Below are 9763 nucleotides of genomic sequence, written 5' to 3' on the forward strand. Positions count from 1 at the left end.
TGAGATTTGCTGGCTGTAATTATACTGCTTAGATTATATCTATACAACACTGAATCTGTTTAATATTTTTTACTATGAACAAATTTTATTCCTCCATTACCTCTTTCAACAAATGTATGTCCTCCATGTGGAACACAGTGTGTGTCACTAGACGTTCTGAAATAAAGAGACCTACATAGTTCCTGTCTTCAAACACCACATGGTCGTGATGTAGAAGCAAGCAATTAAGCAAGAAGACACAAAGTATAGGGGAGGGTCAGACCATCAAGGGGGCAGCAACTGCCCCACAGAATCCTGACTGACTTGGGAATGTTTACACCAAACTCAAGTCTCTGTGACTGTTTTAGTCCGTCCAAGGGGGCTCTACCAGGGGCTGTGGCTTTCCTGAGCCCATTAACTGTAGGCGTCTGTCAGCTGATGTGGCAGTGGACAGGTCCCCTCTTAGACATTTTGCTCAGAGAGAGAGAGCAGGAACAGTCATCCCCGCTTCACCTTCTAGTCCTCACAAAGACGATGTGAAGGGGTTCAAGACAGGAGAACAGGGAGAATGAGGACTAAGGGAAAAGGTACAAGAAAAAGGCACCGTTCTCATTGTGTTTTCCATTGAGCACTGCACTGAGAATCTCACAATGTAGTACACTCCATCATTCATTTTTCACAACAGCTCGATGGGGTCTGTATACAGGATGTGCCCATCTTCACAGGAAGGAAGAAAGTGCAGTCAGTCATTCGTAAACCTGGCAATGGCAGAAATAAGATCTGAACCCAAGGATATATAGTTGGTCATTTCCTTTCTTTTAAAACAACACATTTATTTGTATGTGTATATGTGTGTAGTTGGATGTTTTTCTCTATCCCATTGGTCTCCTTGGACCAGTTTCTCTCCGGCCCACCAGGTCCCCAAAGCCAATTATGGAGTAATAACTCAGAGGCTAATATATTAAATACAGTTGTTTGACCAATGGCTCAGGCTTCTTAATGGATATCTCTACCTATAAATTTACCCATTTCTAATATTCTGTATTTTACCATGAGGCTTGTAACTTGTTACCTCACATCTTGCTTCTCCAGCAACTACATGGCATTTCCTGACTCTGTCTTCTTTCTCTCTGTAACTCTGAATTTCCTGGCTAGCTGTATTTTGCCTGTCCATTGATCAAAACATTCATCAACCAATAAAAACAACACATATTTGCAACATGCAGAAAGACATCCCATATCATGCGGGCACACGTGTCACAGTGTATATGGGAGGAGTCAGTTCTTTCTATCTTCTGGTCCCAGGGATTGAACCAAGGTCACCCACCAGGCTTGGTGGCAAACAGTGTTAGCAGTTGAGCCATCTTGCCAGCCATGGTAATTTCTCATTAAGCCTATTTTTCCATCTTTTTTATTTTTCTTTTTAAATTCCCCCAAGGACAAGAGTGAGAGACACTATTCCTAGAAAGGGCCTTCAGGCAGAATGAAGACAGAGATCCACGGTAGGAGTTATGGCAAGGGGAACATGAGGAAATAAGTGCCATGTCCCAGTCTCTCCCACCTTGTCAGCCCCTGTCCTGGCTTTTGTCTGTCACAGTCCAGTGCCCACACCCTTATCTTCCATGCTGCAGCTCCAGGACTTTGGGTCAGCCTGCTCGGTGCCTCATTTCTAACTGCTGACTGTTTCTTGCAATCAGAATTCTTAGTATCCCCGCTGTGCCTGGGACTCAGTGTTGACGATGTTGCCTGGGAAAACAATTATCCCAGACCCTTCCATTGTAAAGAGTGCACTGAAGAGCAAACCGAAGGTTGCAGAGCCGGTCAGGACCTCAGCAAGATGGCCAGAGTCTTGTTACTTGGCTACCCCTGGGCATTTATGAATTCTTTTTTATTACATCTGTGAAATGAATCTCAATGGGAGTGAGCATTCAAGCTAGCTGTATGCTTGGAAACCCTTCACTGAAGGAAGTGCTCTGTACTTTCAAGTCCACACACGGAAGACCTCAGTGTCACTGGATTTGAAAACAGCAGTTTAAGAAAGGTAATTAAGTTGAAGTGAGGTCACAAGGTAGGGCCTCGTTGGGGAAGGAGTGGCTTGGGCTGTGTCCTTGAAAGATTGACTGGAGAGAAGGCTTAGTGGTTAAGAGCACTGCAAGCTCTTACAGAGGACCTGGGTTGAGTTCCCGGCATCAAACAGGGCAGTTTACAGCCACTTGTAACTAAAGTTCCAGGGGATCTGACACCCTCTTGTGGCCACATTGGACCAAAGCATGCATATGCTCACACATAAAATAACTTGTTTTTGTTTGGTTTGGTTTGGTTTGATTTTTTAAAACAGGGTTTCTCTGTGTAGCTAGCACTGGAGGCTGTCCTGGAACTTGCTTTGTAGACCAGGTTGGCCTCGAACTCACAGAGATCTGCCTGTCTCTGTCTCCTGAGTGTTGGGATTAAAGGCGTGCGCCACCAATGCCCGGCCAATTATTTTTTTTAAGGTAAGAAAAAAAAAAGAGAGAAAGGAAGGGAGGGAGGAAGGGAGAAAGGGAGAAAGAGAGGAAGAGAGGAAGGAAGGAAGGAACACTTTTTCTCTTGCCTTTCTGGTTGCTCTTTCTTTTTCCTCAAAAGCTGTGAATCTGCTAGACGGTCCTGCTCTACCATGCCATTCTGGGCCTATGAACAGTTCCTTTCCACAGGCCCAGAAACAACACAACCAGTCACCATGGACTTGTTGCAGGTTACCCTACTCAGACACCTTGGGGGAGGGGGTGAGAAGACTCAGCACCAACAACTCAGACACTGAGAGTCAGTGAGTAGCAAAGCTGCAGGCTTTCTTAAGGAAATTAGACCGCCTTTATACCCCTTCCCAAGGTCACATTGGCTCAGGCGGCTGACTCTGCTTCCTTGTCCTCTCCTCATTGGTGTCTCTGGGTCAGGTGTCTCTCTGTCAGAGTCTCTGGGTGTTGAGGTAGGCTTGGCGGCTTGACTCAGGGAGGAAGAGCCTAGCTGGCCTGGGCACCAGAGACAGGGCAATTGAGGCTTGGGTAGGCTAGCTGAAGTTTCTCCTACATGGACTGAAAACTCTGAAACCAGAAACCAAAGTAAATCTCTCCGCTTTGAGGTTGCTTAGATCAAACACTCAAAGGTTCAGGACTGGGGGTCATACCTCAGCTTGCTGACCCGAGCTCAGAGCAGATGAAGTGAATTTGAAAGGTTAAGGTGGCCTGAGGCTTTGGTTCTGTTGCCTGTGTATGTATTAACTCATCTTAGAGAGCTGCTGTGGTGTTTTTCTCTCCAGTTCCTGCCTTTAACTCTCCTCTGAGCCTCCTTTACTATCTTGCACTAACAAACCAAATAAATTCCCAACTCATATTCACTCTCATTCACATAAGGGTCAGATCGTTGACTTTTTAAACAGCATACAAGGGACTCTCATATTTCAAGAGTATAAAAACCTTTTGAGGGAAGATAAGGTATGTTTGGTTGGGATTTACTTTTCTTGTGAATCCTAGATTTTTCCCCATTCCTACATTAACAGTTTAAAAACATCAGTGATAAGAACAGTGAACTCTGCTAGCTAGAGGTCTTGGATCCTTTCTCCAGCAGACCAAGCCTGAAGCAAACATGGAATTGTGAGTTGCTCTTCCTCGCCCCTTCCTTCCCATTTTATTGTGCTCTGAGATGCTTAACCTGGGCCTGTTATTTAATCCCTTCCTCTCACGTGGTGGGGGTCCCAAAGGACACTATAGTGGCTCACCCTAGGCTATTTGCATCTAAGCAGGGTCTGAAGTTTTAACCTCAACAGTCCTTATTTCTCGGACTTGCCTCTAAACTCCTAAATTACTAATCCCGGTAAATTTCCAGTTGTAGATTAAGATTTGGGAAGATTTCTGCTTGAATGATCAATTACTTAGTGAACATTTGATCCCAAGGAATGAAACCTTAACTGTGGCAGACTCTAATACAGTAGAAAGACCATGAAGCCTGGCTATGTGGGCAAGTTCTTGCTTTGCCTTTTACTAGATATAAAATCTTGTACAGATCATTTGATTTTATGGAGTCTCCTTGTCTGTGACTGTATCTATGCCTTGCAGGAGAATTGTGAGGGTTAAAAACATCACATATGTAATTTTAGCATTCTAGAGGATGGGAGCATGGAAGATAGTGAGTTCGAGGCCAGCCTGGACTACACAGCAAGCCTGTATCTCAAAACCAAAAATATAAAGTGGCATATGATCGAGCTGCTGTGAAAAGCTTCAGGCATTGCCAATTTGCAGTGAAGGAGATGTCTGAGGTCCTCCAGAAAGCAATCCTGAAACTACTCTAATTGTATTGATTAAGTGCTTCCATCGATCCCAGCTATTGATTTTTAACCTTAGTCTATGGACACTTGTTCTCTAGTTACCTTAAATTCCTCTTGCCACCCATCTGCTCCTCCTGTTTCTAATTAAAAATTGGAAGTTGCATGAAAATTCGACAGGAACGGTTTCTATGCAATGTTTTCCCCAAGAGAAGCAGATTGCACTGCTCATGGAGTTGGCTCCCAAACTAATTTAACTCTCAGCCCTAACCTTCGTACAGAACTGTGGGAAGAAAAAATGGAGCTGTGTGAGCCGTGCCTGTTGGACCGCCTGGTGCTTCTGATGGCTTCAAAACGATTATCGTGTCAATAGAAACATCCCCTCTGCACCCTTCCTGCATTTCTGCAAGGAGATGCCATTGGAAATTCAAGGTGTGGGGGGAAGCTGTTCACGAAAATTGTGATCAGGCTAGAAGACAAGGTAAAAGACACCTCGGGGGAGGGAGAGGCAGGATCACGTGATCGAGGGGAAGCAAAAGCAGTGGGGAAAATCCATGTGCCTCAAGTGAGGTAGATTTCATTCTAAAACATAGCCCTTGCTTGTCAAACATCTAATATGTGTGGTATACTTGTTGTATTAATCAAGACAGGTTAATTTCTGTAAAAAAACAAAAATCCGAAATTTCAGTGACTTACTAAATAGTGATTGATTGTTTGTGTTTTGGGACAGGGTTTCTCTGTGCAGCTTTGGAGCCTGTCCTGGAACTCACTTTGTAGATCAGAGTAGCCTCGAACTCACAGAAATATGCCTGCCTCTGTCTCCTGAGTGCTCGGATAAAAGGTGTGCACCACCACTGCCTGTCTGTAGCTGATTTCTCATACCACAGTATGACCAAAAGCAAGGAGAGAAACCTGGGTTGCATTTTGAGAAACTTTAGCTTCTCTAGGACCCTGGAATCATTTGCAAATTGCTGGACAAAGCTGCAAAGGGAGCTCAGATGACAAGGACTCCACAGATTTCTTAAGGTACAGGCCTGATATGGCATATATTTCCACCCACATTCTAAGGGCTAGAACTTAGTCATATGGTTGAGTTAGCTGCAAGAGAAGCTGGGAATGTCCACTGGAACTGACCAGGAGGAAAAGGAAACATCATTTCTGCCATAACTACACATTCTTGCCCCCATATTGAAGATGAAACTGCACTTCAGGCAGGTAAAGTAACTTGTCCAATAGTACCCGGCAAACAGATGGACTGAAGCAAGACAAGTTCTTGGTGTGCTGAGTTCTTGGAGGAGAAGGACTTAAGAACCTGACTACAGCTTATAGTGTCTTGTAGTTGAAGAAGAAACTGTCATGCCTCCTGAGCATTGTCTGACATTTGCAAGACAGCATGTGACTGTTACAGTCTTCAAGACCACAATGGGAAGACAGAAGTAACAATAGTGTGAGGACAGGGGATCCAAGAGTGTGCATCTCTCAGGATCTGATGCTCTCCACAGACATCATCCTGGCCTCCTGGCTTGCTCCCTTATTGTTAGAGGTAGGCTGAACTCATCATGCATCATGGCTATACATGGAATTGTTGCACTCTTCTTCCAGGACATCTTTGAGTCTCCCACTTAATGCCATCTACTGTTGTATAACTCTGAGGATCCCTGCCACATTCTAGACTTGGGGACACCTTCCTTGCTATATGAATGTACCACAGAGGAGCGGTGACCTCTGTGGGTCATCTGAGACATAAGGTGAAGACTATTTCCTGATTCTGTGTTCCAGCTGTGTAGAACTGTGAATAAGCTCCTAAACATACCCCAGGCTTTTATACCCCCTGTCCCCTCTTCATGGCTCTAGAATCGCTGGTGTGGATCTGACCATTGGGAACTTAATTTTAGCCTCCCAGGTAGTTCTATTTTATGGACACAGTTGAAGACCAGGGACAGGATCAGCTTAAGGTGATCAGTCACTCATAGTCTCCTTGATCAGATGGGCAAATGAGATTTGTTACTAACCAAGACAGATGGGACTTTAAGAAGGTCCACTCCCCTGACCTGTTTGTCATCTTCCGGATTGTCCCGGACCCATTCCAATATATGTTCCAAGGCTCTAAAAACATCTTTAGCTGGTTCCCATCATAGAATCAGTTCATGTTATACAGATTTTCCTTGGAGGTTCTCCTTTATGGATTTGAAAAAATGTCTATTCCATGTGCCATTATAAGTCATTAGGGTCACTCTGAGGCCATCACTGGTCTACTGGACATTGGAACCATGACAGTAGCTCTATTTTTCTTTCTGAGTTTAAAACTGATGTAAATAGTAGCACTCTAGGGCTTTTTGGTCATATCTTGAGGCTGTGGAGACTGCTTAATTTTGATTCCTCTTTTCTCTATTCAGTCCATGATGGTGTTAGAATCATTAGTGGCCCTGCCTTCCTGTACCTCCTGTCTGTCCACCACTGCCTGAGTTACGTGTCCAGACAAATGAAGATTGTTAAGGTCTGGGTCACCTGTTACTGTCTTAGTTCAATTTACCTTTCCTGAATGCTTACCATCTCTTTGCCTTTCCATTTCCAAGGTTCTTCTTATATGTTATCCCCTTGAACTTGTGCACAAGAGCCTTGGGTTTTATAGGAGGGAGAAGATTAAACAGAGGATTCTGAGCATAGCATAGTGTGGTAGTTTTGAATGTAATGGGCTCCCACAATCTCACAGGGAGTGGCACTATTAGGAGGTGTGGCTTTATTGGAGTGGGTATGGACTTGTAGGAAGTGTGTCACTGTGGGGGCAGGCTTTGTGGTTTTCTATGCTCAGGATAACACCCAGTGTCTCAGTTGACTTCCTGTTGCCTGTAAGATGTAGGACTCTCAGCACCAGGTCTGCCTGCCACCATGCTCCCTGCCATGCTCCCAGCCATGATGATAACGGATTGAATTTCTGAAGCTGTAAGCAAGTCATCGCAATTAAATGTTTTTTCTTTTAAGAGTTGCTGTGTCAGGATGTCTCTTCACAGCAATAGAAATGCTAAGACAGGTAGGTTAGATGCTGCATCTGCTAATCTAGCTGCCTGGATCTCTTTAAGCATGCCTAGGTATGCTTTGAGGTCAAACTGTGTGTGTGTGTGTGTGTGTGTGTGTGTGCACTCGCGTGCGTGTTCAAAGTTCCATATTCCATGAATGATACAACCAGAAGCTCACACCTGTTTGGCTCAGGCTTTCCAAGGATGGCCAATGAAGGAGGGGAAAGGAGGAGGAGAAGGAGGTGGAAAGAGAATGGAGAATAGGAAGAAAGAGGAGAGAAAGAGAGAGAGAGAGAGAGAGAGAGAGAGAGAGAGAGAGAGAGAGAGAGAGAGAGAGAGAGAGCATTTAAGTCCTTAAGCCTTTAGACTCTAGGACTTTTGAAACTGACCAGTTTTTCTGTTTTCTTTGGTGAAATTAGAAAATTCACCATCCTAGACTCTGCTTTGGAACTCTGGGTCTTGTTCACAAGACTAGTACCTATTAAGAACAAGATAAAGTGTCCCCATCAACAAAATAAAACTTGATAGTCACAATTTAAATAATAAGACAAATGTGGCCTGGCTTCGCTCTAAAGGAGTGTGAAGCAGGAAGTGCCAATGAAGTTTACAAATTATAACAACTTTAGTTCCCTTTCTCAGCTCCTTCCTCCTAGTGCTGATGCACTGAAGTCATGCAGTAATTGTACATTGAGTGCTACTGTGTGGGGAACATTCTGGAAAATGCTGGGAGGTGGTGGGGGGTGGGTCAGGTGGAGTGCCTCCTGTCCTCAGGGAGCTGTGAGGCTGTGTTCTCAGAAGTTCTCCTGGCTGTGTTAGGAGGAATGCAAAAGCATTAAAACAGTTTCCGAGTCCCCCACCCCCACCCCGGGGAGGGGGAACAGAGTAGCAGGAATTCGACTGGAGAGAGAATTATTAATTTGACATTTAAGACTGAAGGACAAGTGTGTAGTTGTCTCACTTGCCCGGGCTTGTTTTCTCCACCTGAGGAGCAGCCAGCATCACTGATTGTCAACTGTTGATGGCAACCTTTCTATTTTTCTCCATTGAAAATGTGTGATTTAATGTGAAGTGTCTATTAGTGTACTATGAGCAGGAAGAATTCTCAGGATAATGAACTTGATTTTCCATTTGAAAAGCAATTCACATTCACAGAGCATCTTTTATAAAGGAAATACGGAGCAAAGTGGCTCACATATACTGACTGCCTCAATTGACTTCACACACGCCTCCTAAGTGAGCATCATTAGCTAGCTTTTATAGACAGCAAGAGGAAATGGCAGCTTAGGGCTCTGGATGGTGTTAGTTCACTTCTGATAGATGAATACCTTATTATCTTATTCCCCTTCTTTGAATTTCTGTAAACATGTTAATATTAACACCTGCATTACATTTAGCACCATTCAACTCTTCAAAGCCTGAGTCATCTGTCTTTTCTGGCTACCATGCTCACCATGTGCTGATAACAGCTCCATGTGTAATCATTTGTAAGCCCAAATCTCTGCAGCCCAACTTGCTTTTGTTGTAGACTAGATCAATAGCAGTCCAGCCTCCAGAAGTCTAGTCTATGTCTTCATTTGAAGGGTCTCTCTGGGGTGATGCCAGTTGGTCAGAGCAGGGGATGTCAGCACGCTCATGTCAGAGGGATTACTGTCATTACAGTGACCTCTCGCTTCTCTGAAGGGTCAAGAGTTTAGGATGTAGGTATCTCAAGAGTTTAGGATGTAGGTGCCACCTACCTTGCCTGGAGCTTCCTGCTACTCTGTCGTTGGAGTCAACGATAGGCAAGGAGACAGAAGGAACACACAGAGAAGGGGAAATTCAGATCTGTATGCTGTTTGCACAGTGAGTTGCAGATATTTTCAAAATCCCCAGGAAGCAGCCCAAACGAGCCAGGGAGGTGGGGGTTGCAGGCGAAGCTGGAAGCAGGTGCTTACTTAATTGCTCCAGCTGCTGCCAAGTGTTTGGCACAATTTCCCCCTGGTTTTTCAGTTATTGGCACAGGCACTCATTTCATTTTTCAGCCAAAGCATCTAGGAACTCTTCCCTCTCTTCCTCTCAGTTTTACAGGAAAGCAAGCAGGCAGTTTTTCTTTCAAAAATTGCAAATAAACCCAATTCCTTAGACATTATTATTTGCCTCAAAACACATCAACTATAGAAAGGGAAATTAGCTTAAATGTAATTTGATGTTTGATTTGATTTCACCAATGTTGCTAAGGGTTGAAATTTTAATTTGCCTCAGAAGGTTTGATCCAACACTTCTGACCGGCTGATGGTTTTGATTTCTGAATTGTTGTCTGAGCCCGTCTCCTCCTCAGCCGTTATTGCTTGAAGAGACAATCATTCCCCCACTGGTGTGGCACATTTGGTTTGCTATCTGGCTTCCCTTTAAATCTGGAAGGCAAATATTGCAAAAATATTGACTTCGGGTTCTTTTACATCTTATCATTCTACAAATATTTATGAAAAGTAAA

The 9763-nt window shown here is 44.1% G+C and overlaps 1 long non-coding RNA gene across 1 annotated transcript; it reads right to left on the bottom strand.

The window, feature by feature from the left end:
• On the bottom strand, window positions 1-9130 carry LOC121134263. The gene is made up of 2 exons (XR_005871333.1): window positions 9027-9130; window positions 1-737 (listed from the first exon to the last, which is right to left on the bottom strand). It is a non-coding gene; the product is annotated as an uncharacterized LOC121134263 (long non-coding RNA).
• Window positions 9131-9763: the final 633 nt, after the last annotated feature.

This window comes from Mesocricetus auratus, unplaced genomic scaffold (assembly GCF_017639785.1).
Source record: "Mesocricetus auratus isolate SY011 unplaced genomic scaffold, BCM_Maur_2.0 Super-Scaffold_4256, whole genome shotgun sequence".
NCBI classification, from domain to species: Eukaryota; Metazoa; Chordata; class Mammalia; order Rodentia; family Cricetidae; genus Mesocricetus; species Mesocricetus auratus.